We start from the raw sequence: 24,510 nt of genomic DNA, 5'->3' as shown, positions 1-24,510 counted from the left end.
CTGAGGCTGTTGGGTAGTAGGAGTATAGCTAAGGTCGTCCGTCTGGTAGCGAGCGTTGAACTTACTTGCTTCTAGTGGTGCAAGTGGAAGGGTCTCTCCAGTTGAGAGCTGATTCCAAGAGAGCGAACACATGGTGGGGTTTCTTCTTATACTCGGGGGGGGGGGGGGGGGTGGGGGGGGGCCTTGCGTGCTTTTAGGGGAGCCTTAAACTTGGTCCCAATTAATTGGGCAGCTTCTTGATCGCCGCCATCGATCTGAGCCAATAAAGGGGCGGGTGTTTTGATGGCTGGGCGTGACCTTTGGCCTTACTTTGTTTGTATCTTCTTGCTGAGGTAGTGGCGCCGGAATGTCGGGACGATATCGGCTACCTGAGCTCTAGTCTTTTGTTCATCGGAGATGGGCCATCAAATGTGCAAATCGGCCAAGAATTTCGGTTCTGTCTGCAGTCTGTCTTCTAAATACACATTCAGGCTCTGTACCTGCTTGTTACTTTGCATTGTCCATTTTTCCCTGTATGCTCTGCGAGTGTCCATTTTATATGCTGAAAGTAGCCATCCCAGATGGCTACACTCCCTCCTCATGATCCTCAACGCGAAGCGTGAAGGATCACATTACTGAATCTTCTTTGTTCTCTGCCTAAGTCGAGCACCCGCAATCAAGGACAGGTTCTATCCTACTCTGCCTATGGATTCAAACATTTACCTAAATTGCTTTTATTTACATCATATTATTATAAAATCGTCAGGGGCACTATAACATTCAAGCATGCATTACATTTCTTTTTCTTTAAACACGGGAACCTCTAACTATCTTCCTCCAGACTAGCTAAGATGAAAAAGGAAGCATTCATAAGATCGAGGCAACTCAAAACTGATGAAGCTTTGGAGGAATATCGGGAAAGTAGGACGAATCTCAAACGCACAACAAAGGGGGCTAAAAGGGGTCATGAAATATCTTTGGCTAACCAGGGTTAAGGAAATCCCAAAGCCTTTTATTCGTATGTAAGGAGCAAGAGGGTAACTAGAGAAAGGATTGGCCCACTCAAAGACAAAGAGGGAATTTATGCGTGGACTCAGAGGATGGGTGAGATTCTTAATGAGTACTTTGCATCGGTAAATACTCTAGGTCAAGTTGTCATACGGAAGGGGGAAATTTTGGATATTCTAAAAGACTTTAAGGTGGACAAGTGGCCAGGACCGGATGGGATCTATCCCAGGTTACTGAGGGAAGCGAGGGTCGAAATAGCTGGGGCCTTAACAGATATTTTTACAGCATCCTTGAGCATGGGTGAGGTCCTGGAGGACTGGAGAATTGCTAATGTGTCCCTTGTTTAAGAAGGTAGCAGGGAAATCCAGGGAATTATAGACCTGTGAGCTTGACGTCAGTGATTAGGCAAACTGTTGGAGAAGATACTGAGGGATAGGATCTATTCACATCTGGAAGAAAATGGACTTATCAGTGAAAGGCAGCATGGTTTTGTGCAGGGAAGGTCATGTCTTACAAACCTAATAGAATTCTTTGAGGAAGTGACAAAGTTAATTGATGAGGGAAGGGCTGTAGATGTTGTATACATGGACTTTAGTAAGGCGTTTGATAAAGTTTCCCATGGCAGGTTGATGGAAAAAGTGAAGTCGTATGGGGTTCAGGGTGTACTAGCTAGATGGATAAAGAACTCTGGCTGGGCAACAGGAGACAGAGAGTAGTGGTGGAAGGGAGTGTCTCAAAATGGAGAAGGGTGACTAGTGGTGGTTCCACAGGGATCCGTGCTCGGACCACTGTTGTTTGTGATCTACATAAATGACCTGGAGGAAGGTATAGGTGGTCTGAGTAGCAAGTTTGCAGATGATACTAAGAGTGGTGGAGTTGCAGATAGCGAGGAGGGACTGTCAGAGAATACAACAAAATATAGATAGATTGGAGAGTTGGGCAGAGAAATGGCAGATGGAGTTCAATCCAGGCAAATGTGAGGTGATGCATTTTGAAAGATCAAATTCAACAGCGGACTATATGGTCAATGGAAGGATCGTGGGGAAAATTGATGTACAGAGAGATCTGGGAGTTCAGGTCCATTGTACCCTGAAGGTGGCAACGCAGGTTGATAGAGTGGTCAAGAAGGCATACAGCATGCTTGCCTTCATCGGACGGGGCATTGATTACAAGAGTTGGCAGGTCATGTTACAGTTGTATAGGACTTTGGTTCAGCCGCATTTGGAATACTGCGTGCAGTTCTGGTCGCCACATTACCAGAAGGATGTGGATGCCTTGGAGAGGGTGCAGAGGAGGTTCACCAGGATGTTGCCTGGTATGGAGGGTGCTAGCTATGAAGAAAGGTTGAGTAGATTAGGATTGTTTTCGTTGGAAAGACTGAGGTTGAGGGGGGACCTGATTGAGGTCTACAAAATGATGAGAGGTATGGACAGGGTGGATAGCAACAAGCTTTTCCCAAGAGTGGGGGTGTCAGTTAGAAGGGGTCACGATTTCAAGGTGAGAGGGGGAAAGTTTAAGGGAGATGTGCGTGGAAAGATTTTTACGCAGAGGGTGGTGGGTGCCTGGAACGCTTTACCAGCGGAGGTGGTAGAGGCGGGCACGATAGCATCATTTAAGACGCATCTAGACAGGTATATGAATGGGCGGGAACAGAGGGAAGTTGACCTTGGAAAATAGGAGACAGGTTTAGATAAAGGATCTGGATCGGCGCAGGCTAGGAGGGCCGAAGGGCCTGTTCCTGTGCTGTAATTTTCTTTGTTCTTTTTGGACGCTGGCCCGACGATTGGTGGGCACCGATCGCGGGCCTGTCCCCTCCCGAGCACAGTCGTGGTGCTCCTATCCCAATCGGACCCCTCAATGCCCCATCGAGGGGGGTGGGGGTGGGGAGAATCGCCGGGAGTGCCAGGGGGGCATGAAAAATGTCGGGGGGCCTTCCTGCAATTCTCCCAGGCCGCATGGGGAGCGGAGAATTCCGTCCCAAGTGTCAGGAATAAATTAGTTCCTCTGCCAGATGAATCAGACGAAAATAGTGTTCCTACAATGCAAAATGCTAAATTAATTCAACTAGCCCCTTTAAAACGCAAATGGGTTAGAATTGGAAGCAAAAAAATAGAAGAAGGAGGTGAAACTATCACTAGAAACATATTTGATCATCAATGGATTCATGAACCAGCAGATCCTACAAAAATTGACGAATGGTCTTAAAAATCTTCCACACCCTAAAAAGGGTGGTATGTCCACATGGGATGGAATTCACAGATTACAATCCATTTACAGTCTCCACCCATTGGATGGAGTACAAATTCTCACTATCATGCCAGGTACTCGTGTAATTTCAACCCTTAGAACTGAGGTGGAAGTTGCCCTTGGAGACGATTTGCAAAATTTAGAAGCTGGTTGGCTAGCAATCGAGGATTGGCTATTAACATTTCACCCCCCGAGGACCGATTGGTCTAAGATCACATCTTGCATTCAAAAAAAAATGAAGATATTCAGGATTTTGAGGAAAGATTTTTACATACTTGGATGGAATATTCAGGAACGACACTCGCACAGGAACTGACACATGGGATGCAAGCACTTTAAGGCAGCACAGTAGCATTGTGGATAGCACAATCGCTTCACAGCTCCAGGGTCCCAGGTTCGATTCTGGCTTGGGTCACTGTCTGTGCGGAGTCTGCACATCCTCCCCGTGTTTGCGTGGGTTTCCTCCGGATCAATAGGGTTTCGATCACCCTCATCGTTCTCAGCCAATTAGGGGGCAGATACCCTGGTGCCTGGACAGGTCCTAGCTATCATTGTCCCAGGCACGTAGGCCTTGCCAAATAAGGAGGGGGAGGGGTGGCACTGGTTGGTCTGCTATCGTTGATGGTCCTCAGAGCGACTGCTATTGTCTTGGGGAAAATGGTAATTGATTCTCAATGGATGCAAGTTTCAGCCAAGACTGGTTTCTTTGCGCAACACAGAGGCTGTGTACCTGTCTGTGTCCCAAATTGACCACAATTCCCATGGTCCTTTACATTTTACATGGCTACAGCCATATCTGCCACCTGATGGCACACCTGGGGGAGGACATGCTATCCCGGCGGTCGTCAAGGCCTTGAACCTTTATGCCACGGGGTCGTTCCAGTCGCCGAGTGGGGACCTGTCCGGCATCTCCCAGGCATCGGTGCACCGGTGGATCTGTGCAGTGGCTGATGCCCTATCTGACATCGCGGACCGGTACATCCAGTTCCCTGTGGACCAGGCCCACCAGAATGCCCGGGCAGCAGGATTCGCTGCCGTGGCTGGGATACCCATGGTGCAGGGGGCGATCGATGAGGTTCACATCGCCATGTGGCCATCAGCAGAGAACAGGGACGTGTTCATGAACAGGAAGGGGACCTGGTCTGTGAACATTCAGGCGGTCTGCGACCACCAGATGAAGATCCTGCACGTCTGCGCCCGGTACCCGGGCAGTGTACATGACGCGTTTATCCTGGCACAATCATTCATCCTCCCCATGTTCGAGGAACACCCGGCTGAGGGGCTGGTTGCTGGGCGACAAGTGTTACCCGTTGCGGTCATGGCTGATGACGCCTATATGGAGGCCACAGACCGACGTGGAGTACTACAATGAGGCCCATGCAGAATCAGGGGTGTGGTCGAGAGGTGCCTTGGGCTGCTGAAGATTCGCTTCAGGTGCCTGGACTGCTCTGGAGGGGCCCTCCAGTACCCATCAGAGAGGGTCGGCCGCATCGTTGTGGTCTGCTGCATCCTCCACAATATAGCCCAGCCGAGGGGCAATGTGCTGGAGGAGGAGGAGGCAGAGGGGGAGCCTGGGGAAGGGCATGGCTCTCCAGATAAGGAGGATGGGGAGGCAATCGATGGGACATGGGGGCTGGTTATGGATGGGAGGCTGCACAACGCCATCGGCTTGGCCAGCGAGCATGGGAGGCATTGATCACCAGCTAGGGGGGTAGGGGCTCGCTGAGCACAGGCACTGACCCCACTGTATGACACCACCTCACCACCCCGCACCCCCACCTCTCACAACACCCATGAGACGCACCTTCCCCACCACCCTTACCTCCCACACGACCTCATGCACCACACACCTCCATTACACATCCACCTGCGGCACAAAGGGCTGGGCTCACACGGTTGCTTGTGGAAACTGGTGTGGTCGATGCCATGAAGGATGATGACAACCCGCTCTGCGATGAGCTGTGAGCTCCAAATAGTTAGACAATGTCTGACTCATGGTCACAGTTACACCCTCCACCGGGCTGCTCCGTGTCTGCGTGCTGGACACTCCATCGCATGGCCCTGTCCTGGGGGTGGGGTGGCGTGGATATCCGGGGGTGGGGCGGGGGTTTGCACATTACACCCACCGGGGCTCAATGTTCCTGATGTGTTGGGTAGGCTGGGTCTATGTGGACTGCGTTTGATGCAGTGCAGAGAGAGAGACAGGCTTCCAACACTTGATGAGATGCAACACAATTTTATTTAACATCTAACTATATTACATGCTTAACTGTGGGTTGACACTATGCTGAGTTGACTGGAGACCTGAGGCTAGCCTGACCAGGCTGACAACCACATGGTGTTTACACTGGCTGCTGCTCACGAGCTCCGACTGTCTCAGAGGCTGGATCCCGAGAGAGCAGGAAAACTGGTGCCCTCTGGCTTTATAGTGGTCGTGTCCCATCTGGTGATTGGCTGCTGTGTTCTGTGTGATTACTGGTCATCCTGTGTGTCAATCACTGCCTGTCTGCACTCCATCATATACCTGGATGTACATTATGACATCTCCCCTCCTTTTGTTTTCTAAAAAAAAGATATGTTCAGGTAATAAATAATGAGGTGTGCGTGCATGAAGATGTGTACAGGTACTTGACTACATACAGAACATGCTAACTTATATACATGGGAAGGTGTCCAGTGCAGATAGAGGGCAGATAACACATGAGAAAAAAACGATATGTACAAATGTCAAAACGATGAGATAACAAGGTTCTGCAACAGTCAGTCTATAAATTTAGTCTCTGTGGTGGGCGACGAATTCAGGTTGACCGCCTCAAGGGTGGGTCAGCGGCCGCCTGCACTTGGACGGGCGGGACTGCCTCCATTGTGGTGGTCGCATAGGTCGGTAGAATGTCTGGTAGATCGATGGCCTCGTGGCAGAGCGCGTCCGGAGGAAGCAGTGTGCGAGGCGGGACGTCACGGTCAGGTGGCGGGCGTGGAAGTCTGCGCAGTGCCCGCCTGTTGCGCCGGAGAAAAGAGCCATCTGGCATGCGAACAAGGAACAATCTCGGGGCCACTTGCTTGACCACCACAGCTGCAGCGGACCAGCCACCGTCAGGCAGCTGAACACGAACTCGATCAGCAGGAACCAGTTCGGGGAGATCTCTGGCATGGGCGTCGTATGCCGATTTGTATTGGGCCCGAGACTGCTGCATCCTCTGTATAACCGGGAAGTTGTCAAGGTCCGGAATGTGGATAGCCGGAACCGTCGTTCGCAGTGTACGGTGCATGAGGAGCTGCGCTGGGAACAGGACAGCGGACAGAGGGGTCGCTCTGTATGCCAACAGCGGCAGTCTGCAGCCTTACATAATAATCTTTTTACGATATGGCCCCTTTTTCAGCCTTCCCATTCGGCTGGAGGTAGTGGGGCTGGATGTGATGTGCCGAAAATTGTACAGCCGGGCAAAATCTGACCATTCCTGGCTGAAAAAGCAAGGGGCCATTGTCACTCATCACTGTGAGTGGTATCCCATGTCTGGCAAAAGTTTCCTTGCATGCCTTGATCACCGCCGCCGACGTGAGGTTAGACAGTCTGACCACTTTGGGGTAATTGGAAAAGTAGTCTACTAGGAGGACATAGTCACGCCCCTTGGCATGGAACAGGTCAACACCGACTTTGGACCATGGGGAGGTCACCATCTCATGTTGCAGTAGAGTTTCTTTAGGCTGGGCCGGCTGGAATTTTTGACACGTAGGGCAATTGAGGACCGTATTGGTGACGTTTTGGCTGATGCCTGGCCAGTATACTGCCTCACGGGCTCGACGGCGACATTTCTCGATCCCCAGGTGACCCTCGTGGATTTGGCCGAGAACCAAATTTTGCATGCTCTGTGGGATCACAATTCTGTGAAGCTTCATGAGGATGCTGTCTACTACCATCAGATCGTCCTTGACATTGTAAAACTGGGGACACTGTCCCTTCTGCCAGCCATCCGTGAGGTGCTGTATCACCCGCTGGAGCAGAGGATCCCTGGCCGTCTCCTCACGAATTTGAATGACCCTCTCATCAGAGGCCGGGAAGTTGGAGGCACAGAATTCCACCTGCGCGTCTATTTGACAGACAATGTCAGTCTGCTCACACGGTCTGGTGATAGACCTGGAAAGTGCATCGGCAACAATGAGCTCTTTGCCCGGGGTGCAAACCAAGTCAAAACCGTAGCGGTGTAGCTTGAGAAAGATGCGTTGTAACCATGGCATCGTGTCATTGAGGTCTTTTTGGATGATGTGAACCAATGGCCTGTGGTCCGTCTCAACCATGAATTTGGGGAGGCTACATACATAGTTGTGGAACTTGTCGATTCCGGTAAGGAGGCCCAGGCATTCCTTCTCAATCTGAACGTACCGTTGCTCAGTGGGCGTCATGACTCTAGAGGTAAACGCAACTGGAGGAGTCATCCCGTTGGAGGAGCACTGCCCCAATACCATCCTGGCTCGGGTCAGTGGATATTTTTGTTTCCTTGGCGGGGTCGAAAAACGTCAGAAACTTGGTGAGTTTCGCCCTCAGCTCATGCCACTCTTTCTCATGAGCGGGTAGCCACTGGAATTCCGTCGTTTTTCTAACGAGGTGGCGGAGGGCTGTGTTGTGTGACGCCATGTTGGGGATGAATTTCCCAAGGAAGTAGACCATCCCTAGAAAGCAGAGGACCGCCTTCTTGTCCTCCGGGGTCTTCACGGCGTTGATCGCCGAAACCTTGTCAGCATCCGGCTGCACGCCTTGCTGCGAAATGTGGTCGGCAAGTAATTTGATTTCTGATTGACCGAAGGAGCATTTGGCTCTGTTGAGTCGAAGGCCATGCTCGTAGATCCTGTGGAACAGCCGCTTGAGGCGATCGATGTGTTCTTGAGGGGTTGTGGACCAGATTATGACATCGTCGACGTACACTCGCACCCCCTCGATCATTTGTTCCATTATGCGGTGAAATACCTCTGAGGCAGAGATGATGCCAAAGGGCATTCGGTTGTAGCAGTAGCGACCGAACTGGGTATTGAATGTGCACAGCTTGCGACTGGACCCATCCAGCTTCATGAAGAATTTGGCATGAGTCATCTCGCTGGTTACCTCTTCTCGTTTAGGTATTGGGTAATGTTCCCTCATGATGTTGCGGTTTAAATCTTTGGGGTCGATACAGGTTCGAAGTTCCCCTGATGGCTTCTTGACGCAAACCATGGAGCTAACCCAGTCCATGGGTTCCGTGACCTTTGATATGATGCCCTGGTCCTGGAGGTCTTGCAGCTGCTGCTTGAGGTGGTCCTTGAGGGGTGCCGGCACCCGACGCGGTATCTGAACCACAGGGGTGGCGTTTAGTTTGAGCAGGATTTTGTATCGGTATGGGAGTGTGCCAATACCTTCGAACACGCTATGGTATTGCGCTATGATGTCATCGAGTTGAGCCTGGAAGTTTTCATCAGGTGAGGCTGTTGCCTGTGTGGATGACATGGCGTGGACCCGCTGCACAAGGTTCAGGAGTTTGCAGGCCCAAGCACCGAGCAGGAATGCTCTGTCGGGTGCTACGATTTCAAATCGCAGCGTCGCTTTCAGTGACCTATTGGACACCCCAAACTGGCATGAGCCACTGGCAGCAATGGCATTGCCATTGTAGTCGAGGAGCTGGCAGGCCGGTGGAAGAATGCTTGGTCTGACGCGGATGATGTCGAGGTCGGATTTTGAAATGAGGTTCGCTGAAACGCCGGTGTCCAGCTTGAAACGTATGCGAGCTTTGTTAACTGTAAGGGTAGCACACCACTTGTCGTCTGGATCAACGCTCAGGATTGGGAAGTGTTTCACCATCGTTGAGAGAGGCAGTGCATGCTTAGTAATGATGCCCACCCGGAATGGGGATTTGAAGCCCTCAGCGTCAGGATCTGTTGGGCTGTCGGGGTCGGAGTCTGGCACAGCCTGCTGTACCGAACGGACGCTTCTACCCTGTGGCTGGGATCGTTGTATGCTGGGCAGTGGAGCAGATCTGCAAAGGGCTACGTAGTGGCCAAGCTTGCCACACTGGAGACAGCGTCGTGATTTTGCCGGACATTGCCGCTTTAAATGGGCGGAGCCACAATTCGGATACGTCATGACGCCAACGTCAGCGCATTCCGTGCACCAACGTGCATGCACAGTGCGGTCAAACGACGTGCGCACCTGCGCAGGCCGATCGTCGGTCTCGCCGTCCCCTCGGTTGTGGCGCATGCGCTGGAGCCCGGGAAAAGCGCGCAAAATGGCCACTCTCATTAAGGCTCAGGCCCTGCATTTATTTGATGGCCTGCACCCGTTCTGCCTCGTGGGGGTTTAGCCTTGCCGTTTCTGCCGCCCTGATGTGGGAGTACCGGTTGTTAGCGTGGTCGTGGAGGACACAGGTTTCGATAGCGATGGTAAGGGTGAGCTGCTTGACTTTCAGGAGCTGCTGGCGAAGGGAATCGTAGTGGACCCCGAAAACGATCTGATCCTGGATCATGGAATCAGTCGTCGAGTCATAATTGCATGACTGCGCGAGGATGTGGAGATGGGTGAAAAAGGACTGAAAAGGTTCATCCTTACCCTGAAGCCTCTGCTGGAAAACGTACCGTATCAATGAGAAAGCTCTCATTCACCTCCATGTCGCAGTGGCTGTCGAACTTCAGTAGGACAGTTTTAAATTTTGTTTTGTCTTCGCCTTCAGCGAATGTAAGATGTGGATAGCGTGGTCACCGGCTGTAGAAAGGAATAGTGCGATCTTCCTGGCATCTGATGCGGCCTCGAGGTCGGTGGCTTCGAGATAGAGTTGGCACTTCTGTTTGAAGATCTTCCAGTTTGCACCGAGGTTGCTGGCGATGCGGAGCTGCAGAGGAGGGCGGACGCTGTCCATGCTACCAGATGGCTGATCGCTGGTCAAGGCAGATTGTCTCAAGGTGAGTCCGTCAATTCTCAACATCCATACCTGGTACCATGATGTGTTGGGTAAGCTGGGTCTATGTGGACTGCGTTTGATGCAGTAGAGCGACAGGCTTCCAACACTTGATGAGATGCAACATGATTTTATTTAACATCTAACTATAATACATGCTTAACTGTGGGTTGACACGATGCTGACTTGACTGGAGACCTGAGGCTAACCTGACCAGACTAACTGACTACCACATGGTGTTTGTACTAGTTGCTGCTCACGAGCTCTGACTGTCTCAGAGGCTGGATCCCGAGAGAGCGGGAAAACTGGTGCCCTCTGGCTTTCTAGTGGTCGTGTCCTGTCTGGTGATTGGCCGCTGTATTCTGTGTGCTCACTGGTCATCTTGTGTGCCAATCACTGCCTGTCTGCACTCCATCATATACATGGATGTATATTATGACAGTTCCTTCACCCCTCGACCACCGTGGCACTCATTCCCCTCCCCGAACCCGCCGTCATCGGACATAGTACAGAGGCAGCTTGCATTGGTGTGACAGTGAGTTTAATTTGAAAGGTTATATACACGTGCCTTAGCCCCTGTAACTAAACTGTGCCCTGCACCCATGCCAACTTAGAACATAGAACTGTACAGCACCATACAGGCCCTTCGGCCCACAATGTTGTGCCGAACTAGTCTGAAACTAAGATCAAATCAACCTATCCCAATCATTCTAGTGCATTCCATATGCCTATCCAATAACCGCTTGAAAGTTCCTAAAGTGTCCGACTCCACTACCATAGCTGGGAGTGCGTTCCACGCCCCAACCACTCTCTGAGTAAAGAACCTACCTCTGACATCCCTCCTATATCTCCCACCGTGAACCTTATAGTTATGCCCCCTTGTAACAGCTACATCAACACAAGGAAACAATTCGCTGAACATCCACTCTTTCTATCCCTCTCATCAACTTTATCACCTCAATTAAGTCACCTCGCTCCAATGAGAAAAACCCTAGCTCCCTCAACCTTTCCTCATAAGACCTACCCTCCAATCCAGGCAGCATCCTGGTAAATCTCCTTTGCACCCTTTCCAATGCTTCCACTTCCTTCCAATAATGAGGTGACCAGAACTGCACACAATACTCCAAATGTGGTCTAACCAAGGTCTTGTACAGTTGCAGCTTTTAAACTCAATCCCCCTGTTAATAAATGCTAACACACTATAGGCTTTCTTCACGGCTCTATCCACTTGGGTGGCAACCTTCAAAGACCTATGGACATGAACTCCGAGATCTCTCTGAGCTCCTCCACATTCTTCAGAACCCTGCCGTAAACCCTGTAATCCGCATTCAAATTTGTCCTACCAAAATGAATCACCTCACACTTACCAGGGTTAAACACCATCTGCCACGTTTCAGCCCAGCTCTGCATCCTATCAATGTCTCTTTGCAGCCTATAACAGCCCTCCACATTATCCACTACTCCACCAATCTTGGGGTCATTAGCAAATTTACTAACCCAACCTTCAACTGCATCACCCAGATCATTGATAAAAATCACAAATAGCAGAGGACTCATCACTGATCCCTGTGGTACACCGCTGGTGACTGGGCTCCAGGATGAAAATTTACTATCTACCACCACCCTCTGTCTTCTATGTGATAGCCAGTTACTTATCCAATCGGCCAAATTTCCCTCTATGCCATGCCTCCTTACTTTCTGCATGAGCCGACCATGGGGAACCTTATCAAACGCCTTACTAAAATCCATGTATACGACATCAACTGCTCTACCTTCATCTATGTACTTAGTCACCTCCTCAAAGAATACAATCAAACTTGTGAGGCAAAACTGACCCCTCACAAATCCGTGCTGACTATCTTGGATTAAGCTGTATCTTTCCAAATGATCATAAATCCTATCCCTCAGGACCCTTTCCAATAATTTACCTATGACCGAAGTGAGACTAACCGGCCTATAATTCCCAGGGTTATACCTGTTCCCTTTCTTGAACAAGGGGAAAACATTCGCCTCTCTCCAGTCTTCTGGCATTATTCCTGTAGACAGTGAGGACATAAAGATCAAAGCCAAAGGCTCTGCAATCTCATCCCTCACCTCCCAAAGAATCCTAGGATATATCCCATCAGGCCCAGGGGACTTATCTGTCCTCCAGCTTCTCAAAATTTCTAACACATCTTCCTTCCGAATATCTACTTCCTCCAGCCTACCAGCCTGTATCGCACTATCCTCCTCAACAACATGGCCCCTCTCCTTTGTGAACACTGAAGAAAAGTATTCATTTAGGGCCTCTCCTATATCTTCAGACTCCATGCACACGTTCCCACTACTGTCCTTGACTGGCCCTAACTTCACCTTGGTCATTCTTTTATTCCTCACATAAATGTAAAAAGTCTTGGGGTTTTCCTTGATCCTACCCGCCAAGGGCTTCTCATGCCCCCTCCTAGCTCTCCTGAGCCCTTTCTTGAGCTACTTCCTAGCTATCTTGTATCCCTCAAGTGCCCTAACTGAACCTTGTTTTCTCATCCTTACATAAGTCCTCTTCTTCCTCTTGACAAGACGTTCAACCTCTTTTGTAAACCATGGTTCCCTCACTGAACCATTTCCTCCCTGCCTGACAGGGACATACATATCAAGGACACAAAGTATTTGCTCCTTGGACAACCTCCGCATCTCAATTGTCCCTGACAGTTCCTGTTTCCATCTTATGCTCCCCAATTATTGCCTAATCGCATCGTAATTACCCTTCCCCCAGTTATAAACCTTGCCCTGCCGTATGTTCCTATCCATCTCCATTGCTATTGTGAAAGTCACCGAATTGTGGTCACTATCTCCAAAGTGCTCTCACACAACAAGATCTAACACTTGGCCGGTTCATTACCCAGTACCAAATCCAATGTGGTCCCGCCTCTTGTCGGTCTATCCACATATTATGTGAGGAAACCCTCCTGCACACACTGGATAAAAACAGCCCCATCCAAACTTACTAGGAGTCTAACTTCCTGGCCTTACGGGACCTACCACTACATCTCTATGCCTCCCCAGACAGTACAGCAGGAGTAGAGGCGGACTGCTGAGACCCCGGCCCTGCAACCTGGCTCCCCGTCGGCGCTTGTTTCCTGGGGTGGCCCAGTTTGGCTGGGCCAGGCTGCTCCTCGGATGTCCTGGATGGCGTGGTGCCACCCTGTTCTGCCCACCAGATGCACCAGGGCCGGAACGGGGGGAGTCCGAGGTGCTGCGGTGTTCCGGGACGTCCCCTGCAGGAGTCACCGGCACGGGCCCCAGCCTCTCCTCCTCCCTCGGGTGCCCAGTGGCCCCCGGGCCTCTCTATAGGACGGGGGTGTGAGTGGAGACAAGCCCGAGGCACCACCGACACCTGGCGCTGCCTGTCCTGGAGGCCCGCTGTGGTGTCGACCAGGGTCCTTACGTCAGCAACGATGGAGCTCAGGGAGTGGGCCTTCCCTGTCTGGGACTGTGCCACCTGCCTCTGTGCTTGTGCGATGCCACCCAACATCTGGGCAAGGCCGCTGATGCTCTCAGCGATGGCCTACTGAAACTCGGCCAGACATTGCGGCTGCAATGTCCACCTGCCTCTGGCACATGCCTGCCTGTCCTGGGCCACGGATGACGCATGCTCATGCAGCCCCATGCCTTGCATAACCTGACCCATGACCGACACCGTTGCCCCCATTGTCTTCACCGCGGGCACCACCCATGCGGTGTCAGCCTGGGTGGCAGCCATGACCGGCACCACTCGCTGCTCCTGGATTCGGATAGACTGCTCCACCTTCGTCTGCAGCTGCTGGAAGCTGGCCGTCATCCCGTTGTCTAATCTCTGGGTGTCTAACTGCATTGGGTCTAGGGGTGAGTCTGGTAAGTCCAGGAACCCATCTAGGCGGCAGCTGGTTGCTGGGACTGGGCTGCCCTCCGACCGTCCGGCCCCTCAGCTGCTCCTACCTCCACCTGCTGTCCCGATACAGCTGTATGGTGCGCACCAGTCAGCGTCCCAGAAGCCTCATCACTAAAGTGCCCAACCAAGGCGAGAGTATCTGCGATGGTGGAGGATGTGGGAGATATCAGTGCTAAGTCAAGGTTGTCGTCGGAGCCAAAGTCCCGGGTGCCTTGCGTTGACCCCTGGCCTGATGGGCCCTGAGTCGCCCCCATCTGCATTTCACTGTCCGGTCTGTCAGTCCTTTGGGTTTTCAGTCCTCTCGGTTTTCAGTCCTCTGTGTGTCAGTGTCCTCGGTGCCGTGTGCATCTGGATCCTGGGTGTACGTGTCCTGGCTTTCGGTGTCCTGGGTGTCCGTCCTCTGGGTCTCAGTGTCCTGGGTCTCTGTGTCAATGGAAGGGCTTCCATGGTGTCTGGCCTCCCCGCCATGGCCTGCATCCCTGGGGGCCAATGAGCCTGGCACTGGCCTTGGGCCTGCAATGCCAGACGGGCCGGGACCACTGGCGGATGGTCCTGTAAGACACAAGACAGCATGTATCGTTAGACAGGCGGACGGCGGTAAGGGTGGGGCAGTGGGGTGAGAGGGTGCAGTGGGGCATGGTGTGAGAGGGTGCAGTGGGGCATGGGGTGAGAGGGTGCAGTGGGTGCAGTGGGGCATGGGGTGAGGGGGTTCAGTGGGGCATGGGGGAGATAGGGTGAGGGGGGTGGAGTCAGGCGGGGGAGTCTCACTTGCTGTTTCGCCTCCGACCTGGCAGCTGGCAATCTCCAGGTCCTCGGCTCCACCTGCGAGGTCCAATCCCTCTGCTCATGAACGGTGAGGGGGTGCAGTACAGGTTGACCCCCTCCGATTCTCTCCCGCTTCCTGTGGTTGTGGTGGTCTTATCCTGGGGCGGGGTTGGGGTGGGAACAAACATCACTGTTAGATGGTCCATCGCAAGCAGCGCTGATGTTGGGTAAATGATGGCATGGCAGCATGGGGCACCCGACCAAAGCGCCTGGCATGGGTGGGTGCAGCCCATGTGTACTCACCCTGTCTGCCCTTGTAAGGTTGTGCATCTTCTTGCAGCACTGTTCGCCGGTACGTGGGGTGTGCCCCACGGCGCTGATGGCATTGCCCACCTCCCTTCACAAACGCCAGATGGTGCTGCACGGGTGGTGGTGTCCACGTCTGGGGCACAGGACCATCCTCCTCTCCTCCACCGCGTCCAGCAGCGTGTCCAGGTCATGGTCCCTGAACCTCAGGGCTGCACGGTGGGCGGTGGCCATCTTGCGGGTCTCGGGACTGAGTGCCGCTCGCGCACCCTTAAGCGACGCGGGCCAGTGTCATTGACTCGTTGCGCCTATCCGACGCCAGTCTGGGGCTGCTCCCCCCCCCCCCCCCCCCCACTCTCCCCACCCCCCCGTGCTTCTTGGAGCGCCCGTGCTAGCCCCTTTAGCGGGCCAGAATCGCTACTCAAAGCGGCCCGTTCACGCCGCCGTAAAATGCTCCGGGTTTTACGATGGCGTCACCACTTAGCCACTGGATTGGAGAATCCTGCCCCTCCTGTTACTGCAGAAATATTTGGATTGTCTGTGAGAGACGTCAATCAGAGAGGCCCACCCACTCTGCCCATTCTCTCCTCTTCCTCTACCACAGCTGCTTCATTTCCTGTAGGGACTCCAAACAAATTGAGAAGATGGTGAGTGAAGGAGCAGAATTTAGAATCATTACATTGCACAATATCCACACTAATGTTCAGGCAGTCTGACTATCCTGTGGGAATCAGCTGTGGAAATGCCCCTTATTCTGTCTGAGAAGATCCAGCTGAGAGACCTGTTTACTCGGTGCTTTGTGCTGAACTGTTTGATTGACTGTGTTGGATATTGAGTGTTTATTGGAAGCTTTTCCCTTCTGATTTACAGGCTGAGTTTTGTTGATGGGTCAGTCCTGAATATGAGAAGGTGAGGTGTAATTATCTGGCAGGGGCAGAGACACGTTTATTCAAATGTTTTTAATGTCTTCTTTAAACATTTTACCTGAAGGCCGCAGCCTTTCCCAAAAGCCTGGGCCTGGATTTGATAGTTTTGCCCAGAGCTGTGTCTGAGAGCTGAATTTGGGATGTGCAGTCTGAGTGAGTGCAGTGTGTCTAATTTCCCAGGATAAACCAGAACCTTCAATCAGCTTCACTGAAGTAATGTTTTCTTCAGCTTCCAGCACTTCCTGCCCGATGTATTTTCTTTGCCTGGGAAGATGAGGGCTGGGCTGAGAAAGAAAATAGCCATGTTCTCTGCTCCGGGTCACTATCCAGTGTCCCTGCTGGAAACAGAGGGGTTGTGATAGTCAAGTGAGGAAAAGAAAGGACTTGCACCTGATCCCCGTCACAGGGGAATATCAGACAAGTACTCATCGTGGAACAGTCTCTAACTGAGAAGTCAGCCCCTTCAGCAAATGAGGAGAGGGAGTTGGAGAAAATTATGTTTCCGTTTCCTGTTTTACAGACATATTGCACCGTACAACACCAGAGAATACAGAGGGATTGGATAGACACCACAGATAGATCCTGACCATTATACAAGGAACAACTGTGGGAAGACATCCCGTCCCTTCACAGCATTGCTCAACACAGAAGGTTGGACAGTAAAACCATCATCTGGAAATTGTTCAGGTCAGGGGAGTTTTGACAACTTGTCAGTGGTGTGGAGTCTTTCATCAGAACCAACCTTTGCAAAGGCTCAGCTGTGGATGATCGGTCAGGGTGAGGCTGAGAAGAAGTGTGAGTGAGCTCCAAGTGTGCTGAGAGCGTCAATCATTCATTGAACCTCCCGAATCACTTACTCATTCCTTCAGGTAAGCGGCTGCTCAAGTGTGAGGAGGACTGTACAGGCTCAAAACATCTCTTAACACGCAAGGTGCATTTTCTGAACAGACGAATGGAAGAGAAACCATTCAAATGCGAGGTGTGTGATCGAGCCTATGGAGAGTCATCAACACTCGCAAGACACCAACGAACTCACACTGGTGAGAAGCCATTCACATGTGAAGTGTGTGAGAAATCATTCCCATGGTCATGGACCCTCCTCAGACACCAACACATTCACACAGGGGAAAAACCATTCACATGTGAGGTGTGTAACAAATCCTTCTCAAGACTATCAAACGTCCGTGCACACCAACGCGTTCACACAGGAGAGAAGCCATACACGTGTAAGGTGTGTCAAAAATCCTTCTCCAAGTCATCGAACCTCCGTGTACATCTACGCATTCACACTGGGGAGAAGCCGTTCACTTGCAAGGATTGTGGAAAAGCCTTCACACAGTTATCGTATCTTCTGGCCCATCAGAGAATCCACACAGGGGAGAAACCCTTCAAATGTGAGGTTTGTAATAAAGCTTTCATGACATCTACAAAGCTTCTGATACACCAGAGGATTCACACTGGGGAAAAACCATTCAGCTGTGATGTTTGTGGGATGTCTTTCACCCAATGCTCCGAAATACAGACGCATCAGAGGATTCACACTGGGGAGAAACCCTTCACATGCAAAGTGTGCAACAAATCATTCTCACACATGATCAATCTCCGTGTGCACCAACGTATTCACACAGGAGAGAAACCGTACATTTGTAAGGTTTGTAACAAAGCCTTCACACAGTTATCAAGCCTCACGAGGCATCAGACAATCCACACAGGGGAGAAACCCTTCAAATGTGAGGTTTGCGACAAAGCTTTTGCAACATCTACAACCCTTCTGCTGCACCAAAGAAAACACCACAGCAGAGAAACCGTTCAGGTGTGAGGTGTGTAATAAGAGCTTTGCACAATCATTGGAGCTGGTGAGGCACCAATGCATTCACCCAGGGGAAAGAAGCGATTTTTACATGTGAGGTTTGTGAATAAACCTTCACACAGTTATCAAGCCTCTTGCAACATCAGACAATCCACACAGGGGCGTAGCCCTTTAAATCTGAGGTTTGCAGAAAGGTTTTTATGCATGTTTCCGATTTAATTAATTAATTGGCTACACAGTGCAGAAACCATTTTGTGCAATGTCTGTGACCAGGCTTTCACCTAATCCTCTGATTTGTTGAAGTACCAGTGGATTCAGACTGGTGACAAACCGTTCAGGTGTGAGGTATGTGACGGGCTTTCACACAATGTAGTTCTTGATCCATCACAACTATCAGACAGGGGAGAAACTCTCAGTCTGAGTTCTGTAATAAAACCTTCACACAGGTGTTGGACCTCCTGGAACATCAGTGAACAAACACGAGAGACATGTAACATGTGCCAGGATTGTGGGCCTGTCAGAGGGGATCGAGGTTAGTGACCCGATGGGCAAAGTGGCCCAAATGCTGGGAGAGGCAGCTTCCCCAACCCGCCGGAAATCAACGGCACACAGATAGTTCCGGCTGAAGTCCAAGATGGGGGAACGGCCAAGGTCGATAATCGCGAAACTGCATCGTTATCAGGATCGTGAGAAGACCCTGCAGTGGGCAAGGCAAACAAAGTCAAGCAGTTGGGAAAGACCTAGAATCCAGGTCGATCAAGACATTGGGACAGACTTGGCAAAACGCAGGGCCGAGTTCAACCAGTCGAAATTGGCCCTGTACAAGAATGGAGTGAGATTTGGAACGCTAGTCCCAGCCAGATTCTGGGTCACGTTCCAAAACAAGGAACATTACTTCAACACCCCAGCAGAGGCGAAAGAGTTTGGGCGAATGGCATGGACAAAGGAATGCTGAGGCGAAGAAGGGGAGAAAAGAGGGAAAAAGAGCTGTGATGGACACACACTTGTTTGTGCGGGACTGTACTGCCTTGCTTTTATCAGAAAGGTCAAGTGCAGCACCGTGGTGCGGTAGTTAACATTGCTGCCTCACGCCGCCAAGGTCTCTGGTTCGATCCCGGCTCTGGGTCACTGTCCGTGTAGAGTTGGCACATTCTCCCCGTGTTTGCGTGGGTTTCGCCCCCACAACCCAAAGATGTGCAGGGTAGGTGGATTGGCTATGCTAAATTACCCCTTAATTGGAAAAAATTAATTGGCTACTCTAAATTTAAAAAAAAGAAAGATTAGATCATAGGGAAGGGCTAGGGCAATGGAACGCAGGAGAGGGTGAGGCATAGACAGAGAGAACGGATAGTTAGCGGACATGGGACAGGGGTAAGATCAGCCCCGGGAGGGGGGCCACCACACTAGCGGGGAAGGCTAGCGCAGGAAATATGGCAAACAGGGCTGCGGCGCATCTCTTGGCAGGGAGGGCGTGCCTGGCAGGGGGGTGGGTAATCACAGGGATGGGGAATGTAAGGGGGAGATAGGGAGGGGGGTTGTTTGTGGAAGGTACAGGTCGAATAACTCCTTGGTCTAACAAACTGTTAATAACATTCAAAATCTCACCCTCGGCTTGCTGTGGGAAAGCATATTGCTTTTGCTCTTTGTTCTTTGTTCTTTGCGGCTTTAGATTGGGACCTGAAATCTTCACTGCACCTGGGATCTTCCCACAATTGTGTTTGTGTTCTGCAAACAAAGCTTTGTGTTTTACGAGGACCTCTCTAAACGCCTGGTCTGCACTAATTGTTTGCGGATTAAACCAATAGTCCCCTACTGAGCAAATCCTGTTTTCATAATCCCCTACTGTGAGCGTAGCGGGAGCCCTAGCTGTTTTAGCCTTTTGGCAGACACATTTGTTCACTGAGTCAAACGAAAGGTTATGGGAGTTCATAAAGTCATTGCCTGAGATGTGTTCTGCAGTTTGGGGTAAGTCAACTAAAACGGCGGGGTGTTTGGTGCTAATGTTCCCTATTTGGATGGATACGGGAGCTGTGATAGATCCTTGTTGCATGTGGCCTGTGAATCTACTCAGGGTGATGGTGTCTGTGGTGGGCCATTTGTCCTGTTGAAACATGGTGGAGGAGTTCAAAGAGGTGCGGGAGCCTCCTGTGTCCTATAGAAAATCGACTGTATGTCCCCGGACTGTGCGGAGGTGTATAAGAAGGGTAGATAGAGTGGACGTTCAGTGACTTTTTCATCGGGTGGATGTAGCTGTTACAAGGGGGCATAACTATAACGTTCATGGTGGATGTCCGAGGTAGGTTCTTTACTCAGAGAGTGGTTGGGGCATGGAACGCAATCCCAGCTATGGAGTCGAACACTTTAGGAATTGCAAGCGGTTATTGGATAGGCATATGGAGTGCAGTAGAATGATGGGGAGTTGGTTGATTTGATCTTAGTTTCATACTAGTTTGGCACAACATCACGGGATGAAGGGCCTGTACTGTGCTGTATAGTTCTATGTTCTATGTGCCTGTAACTACTGGTCTGCCTGATTTGGCCCACCGTGTGTCACAGACCCAAGTTGGGAGTCCGAACACCCGTCAATCTAGGAAGTCAAACACTTAAGTCGTCTGAACGGGCGCTAACATTATGCATGGGCCTAACATTGTTCCTAGGTGGGGGATTTGGTTGTTGGTATCGTTGCTGGTTCGGGGGGTTTTGTCGGCAATCTCGGGTGTAATGTCCCATGTGGCCACAATTGTAACAACCTCGTGGTGCCTATTCTCTTGGGTGCTGTCCCTCATGTCTACCCTCGTTTATCCATGCTGGGTCCTGGCTAGTCCTAACTGGGTGGATGTTTGCTTCTGTATCGTCCTGATCTGTCCGTCGGTGAAGGATTTGTTCCCATGCCCTAGAATGTCGTTTTAAGTACCCAAACCTGTGTGTGTTCTCTGCGGGGTCGTAGTTTACACAAGCCTTTTGACCTGCGTTGTGGCATGCGAGACTAAGGTGTGGGACCATTTAGTGGTGTCCTCCTCATTGTTCAATTTTCCGTAGACTGCCATGAAATTAATCCATAGACAACCAGCAAAGGCGGTTGGCTGTTCTCTCTCCTTTTGCCTACAGTGATTTAAACCCTCGACTGGATCTCCTTTGTTATACCCGATGGCATCTAATATGGCTGTTTTCACTTCCTGTAGTGTTCCTCCTGCTCCCTTTTGGGGTTCCGGCAAAGGTGATCTTACAGACTGGCTAAGGCTCATAACTATGAGCTTTACTTCCTCCCTCTCATCTCGGCCGTACATAGCTTTTTGTTGGCGCACCTCCTTAAAGAAGCTTTGTGGGTCTGCGGTGGGCTGGAATGGAATAATTTTCGTGCAAGCGTCTCTTAATTGGGTTATGGATAGTGGGGTGGTATGAACGATATCAGGCTCCTCCTGATCCGATGACCTGCATTCTGTGGTAATCGGATTCATGGGGTCGAATTGTGAGAGGGGGTGTGTGCTGGCTGTGCAGTTGGTGCTGCGGGTGCTTTTCTTTTTGGGGCGTGGGGGGGTTCAGTTTTGATTTCCCATGTCCTCTACGTATTTTTGGGTGCTTTTGTTTAACTCTTGCCAATCGGGAGTATCTTCCTCATCTAAATCCTGCCCAAAAGTGTACCTGAAGCCATTCTGTACTGAGAGTAGCGACTGAAACTTTTCTATCTTCTGTTGGCATTTAGCATGGTCAACGGTACTCTGCCTCTGTTCCTTAGTGGAGCTGTGGAGCGCTCTCAGCTGCTTTTAGATCTGCGCATTTGCTAGTTAGCTGGGCGTTTCCTCTCTTACCAGAACTGCACGCTATGTATCTTGGTAGGCTTTATCATACTGGGTCTGGAAGCTACTAAGGTGAACCAGACAAGATTGATGTGCGCGTTTTACATCGGCCATTTCCTTGTCCTTAGCTGCTAACTGTTCCCGGAGTTGCTCAATCATCTTCTCACTTTCGTTACTGTTTTCCTCGTTCCTTCTCAATTAACTGCCTACGGACCGTCTTCACGACCTCCTCTGTACCTCGCAACTGTGCCAAACAGGACACTATTGCCATCAGCTTTCTGACTTTCCCTACATTTTTCTTGTGAACCTCGCTTAGGTTCTCCCACCAAGTTTGTTCTATCTTTCCTGGACCTGACTCATCCTTAGTGCAAAAATTCGACCAAAGCAGCCATCCTTTTCCCTTTTAGTATTTCCTTAACTCTTCCTCCCATATGGGGCATTGCTCTGCTCTGTTAGACGCTGTGACCTCGGGTTCCTGTGGATTTATCAATCTTTGCATTGCTTTAGTGGCCATTACTTCTCTTATCTCTTTCTCTACTTTTAATTTGGGACAGGGGGATAAGGCGGCAATTTGAACAGCGGGTATCGCTTAAGCAATTTCCTGGCTCACAATCCCTCTATAATTGTACACAATTCTAACGAGTTTACCTTACTCTTCCTGTTAGTACGCATGCAGGTTAGTACACACTTCCGAAATTCAGTTATTTGGTCGATATGGGATTTGCACTTGTGGTTCTTTCTCTTTCTCGCAATTGGATTCAAAGTTTGTGGGTTCTCTCGGAGTGACAAAGTCACTTCTAATCGAGTCTCGTCAGAGGTCGGCAATAATGTTGCCTTTCACCAGGGACGCCAAAAATGTTGGTATTTTTATTTATCTTGGTGAAGCACAAGCCTTTCCCTTATATCGATCAAATGACCACACAACCAGTTAGTTAGTTCAAAAGATGGTTTATTTACATACACAAGAGTTATCTCAACATGCAAACACACTATCTACTACGAGTTGAGCTATAGCTATCAGCTACAATAACCTATACTTAACTTCAGGGTGACTGGCACTGTGCAAATGGATAAGGCCTTTATCTGGATTTCACTTAGCTGGTTTGAAGAAAGTTGCTTTGTCTCTGCTGGGCTCATCCGTCAGGTAGCGATCGTTGGTCTTGAATTTAGCTGACTGTTCCTGCTGCAATTGGATTAGGCACAGGCCGGATCCAAGAGAGACAGAACACTGCGCTCTCTTTTATCCCTCTGGGATTTTGCGCTCTTTGGGGCGGTCCTTGACCTTGGACCCAATAGTTCGACAGGGCTCTGATCACTCTCTTCGATTTCGGCCAACAAAGGGGCGGGTGCCTTGGTGACTGGGCGGGTCCTTAGTGATCATTGACCTTGGTAGTTGTTATTTCTGAGTAAGGGGGTGGCACTGATCAAGCTGTGGCTGTACCAGTTGCTTGATTGGAGTTCTATTGTACTGGGAAAATGGGCCATTGAAATGTAAACGGGGGTTTTGGTCTGGTCTGGTTACCAGTGTTTTAGATACACGTAGGCTGTGTATCTGTCTGAGTCCTGGGTTGGCCATAATTCCCATGGTCCTTTGCAAGTGGCCACCTTAGATGGCTACACCACCAGCTCTAAATACTTCCAGCTGCACCGAGGCATCAGGCAGGGATGCCCACTTTCTCTGCTCCTGTTTACCCTGGCAGTTATAATATAATATAATAATAATTGCTTATTGTCGCACGTAGGCTTCAATGAAGTTACTGTGAAAAGCCCCTAGTCGCTACATTCCGGCGCCTGTTTGGGGAGGTTGGAATGGGAATTGAACTCCTGGCGATTGTTCTGCAAGACGCAAAAAGCTGGAAGGGAATCCGAAGAGGAGGCAGATAGCACAGGGACTCACTCTATGCAGATGACCTGCTCCTCTATTTCTCATACCCATGTAATGGCTTGAAAGAAATCATGAAGCTCCTGGAAGATTCCAGGGGCCTTCTTAGGCTACAAACTCAACCTGGGTAAGAGTGAGGCATTCCCAGTGAATCAGAACAGGGGAGGGATGGAGCTGGAGGGTTGACTATTCAAACTAGCCCAACACAAATTCCGCTACCTGAAGATTCAGGTAGCCCACGATTGGACACGGATCCACAAATGGAATCTGACTAGTCTGGCGGAGGAAGATAATAAGGACCTACAGAGATGGGCCACGCTCCCGCTCTCCCAGGCAGAGAGGGTGCAGATGATCAAGGTGAACGTACTACCAAGGTTCCTCTTCCTGCTTAGATCCAAGCCGATCTTCATCCCCAAGGTCTTCATCCGAGGAATAGACAAAATGAGTATGGTCTGTGTGTGTGTGGGAGGGAGAATCCCCAAGACAACACTGCAGAGGAGAAGAAACATGGGCAGCCTGGCCCTCCTGAACTTGCAGTACCACCGCTGGGCAGCCACAGCCGAGAGAGTGAGGGGATGGGGAAGGGAACTGAGCACGCAATCGGTGAGGCTGGAGGCGTCCTGTGAGGGAACGATCCTCCGGGCCCTCGCCATAGCAGTGCTTCCATCCCCGCTCCGGCAAAAAACATGTCGAACCCAGTGGTGGTAGCCACGTTGAAAACATGGAACCAATTGAGACAACATTCGGCTTAACCAAGATGTCCACCATGGCCTTCATCTGCGGTAACCACAAATTCCCACTAGCCACGCTAGACGGCACTTTTAAGAAATGGTGACGGGGGGGGGGGGGGGGTGGCGCGAGCTATCAGGGACTTCTACATGGGTGACAGACTTGCAACCCTAGATGGGAAGACTTGAGCTACCAAACGGATAGGAGCTCCGACATTTACCGATCAAAACCTTTCTC

General features: G+C 50.7%; 1 long non-coding RNA gene and 1 pseudogene across 1 annotated transcript; one reads left to right on the top strand and one right to left on the bottom strand.

Annotated features, from left to right (window-relative positions):
* Nucleotides 1-19,337, top strand: part of LOC119964249 — a 34,311-nt pseudogene extending 14,974 nt beyond the window's left edge.
* Nucleotides 12,692-15,431, bottom strand: LOC119965010. Its single transcript, XR_005460417.1, has 3 exons — nt 15,127-15,431; nt 14,827-14,981; nt 12,692-14,610 (listed from the first exon to the last, which is right to left on the bottom strand). It is a non-coding gene; the product is annotated as an uncharacterized LOC119965010 (long non-coding RNA).
* Nucleotides 19,338-24,510: the final 5,173 nt, after the last annotated feature.

The sequence above is a fragment of the Scyliorhinus canicula genome, chromosome 4 (genome assembly GCF_902713615.1).
Source record: "Scyliorhinus canicula chromosome 4, sScyCan1.1, whole genome shotgun sequence".
NCBI classification, from domain to species: Eukaryota; Metazoa; Chordata; class Chondrichthyes; order Carcharhiniformes; family Scyliorhinidae; genus Scyliorhinus; species Scyliorhinus canicula.
This window is presented reverse-complemented; position numbering and strand designations above follow the sequence as displayed.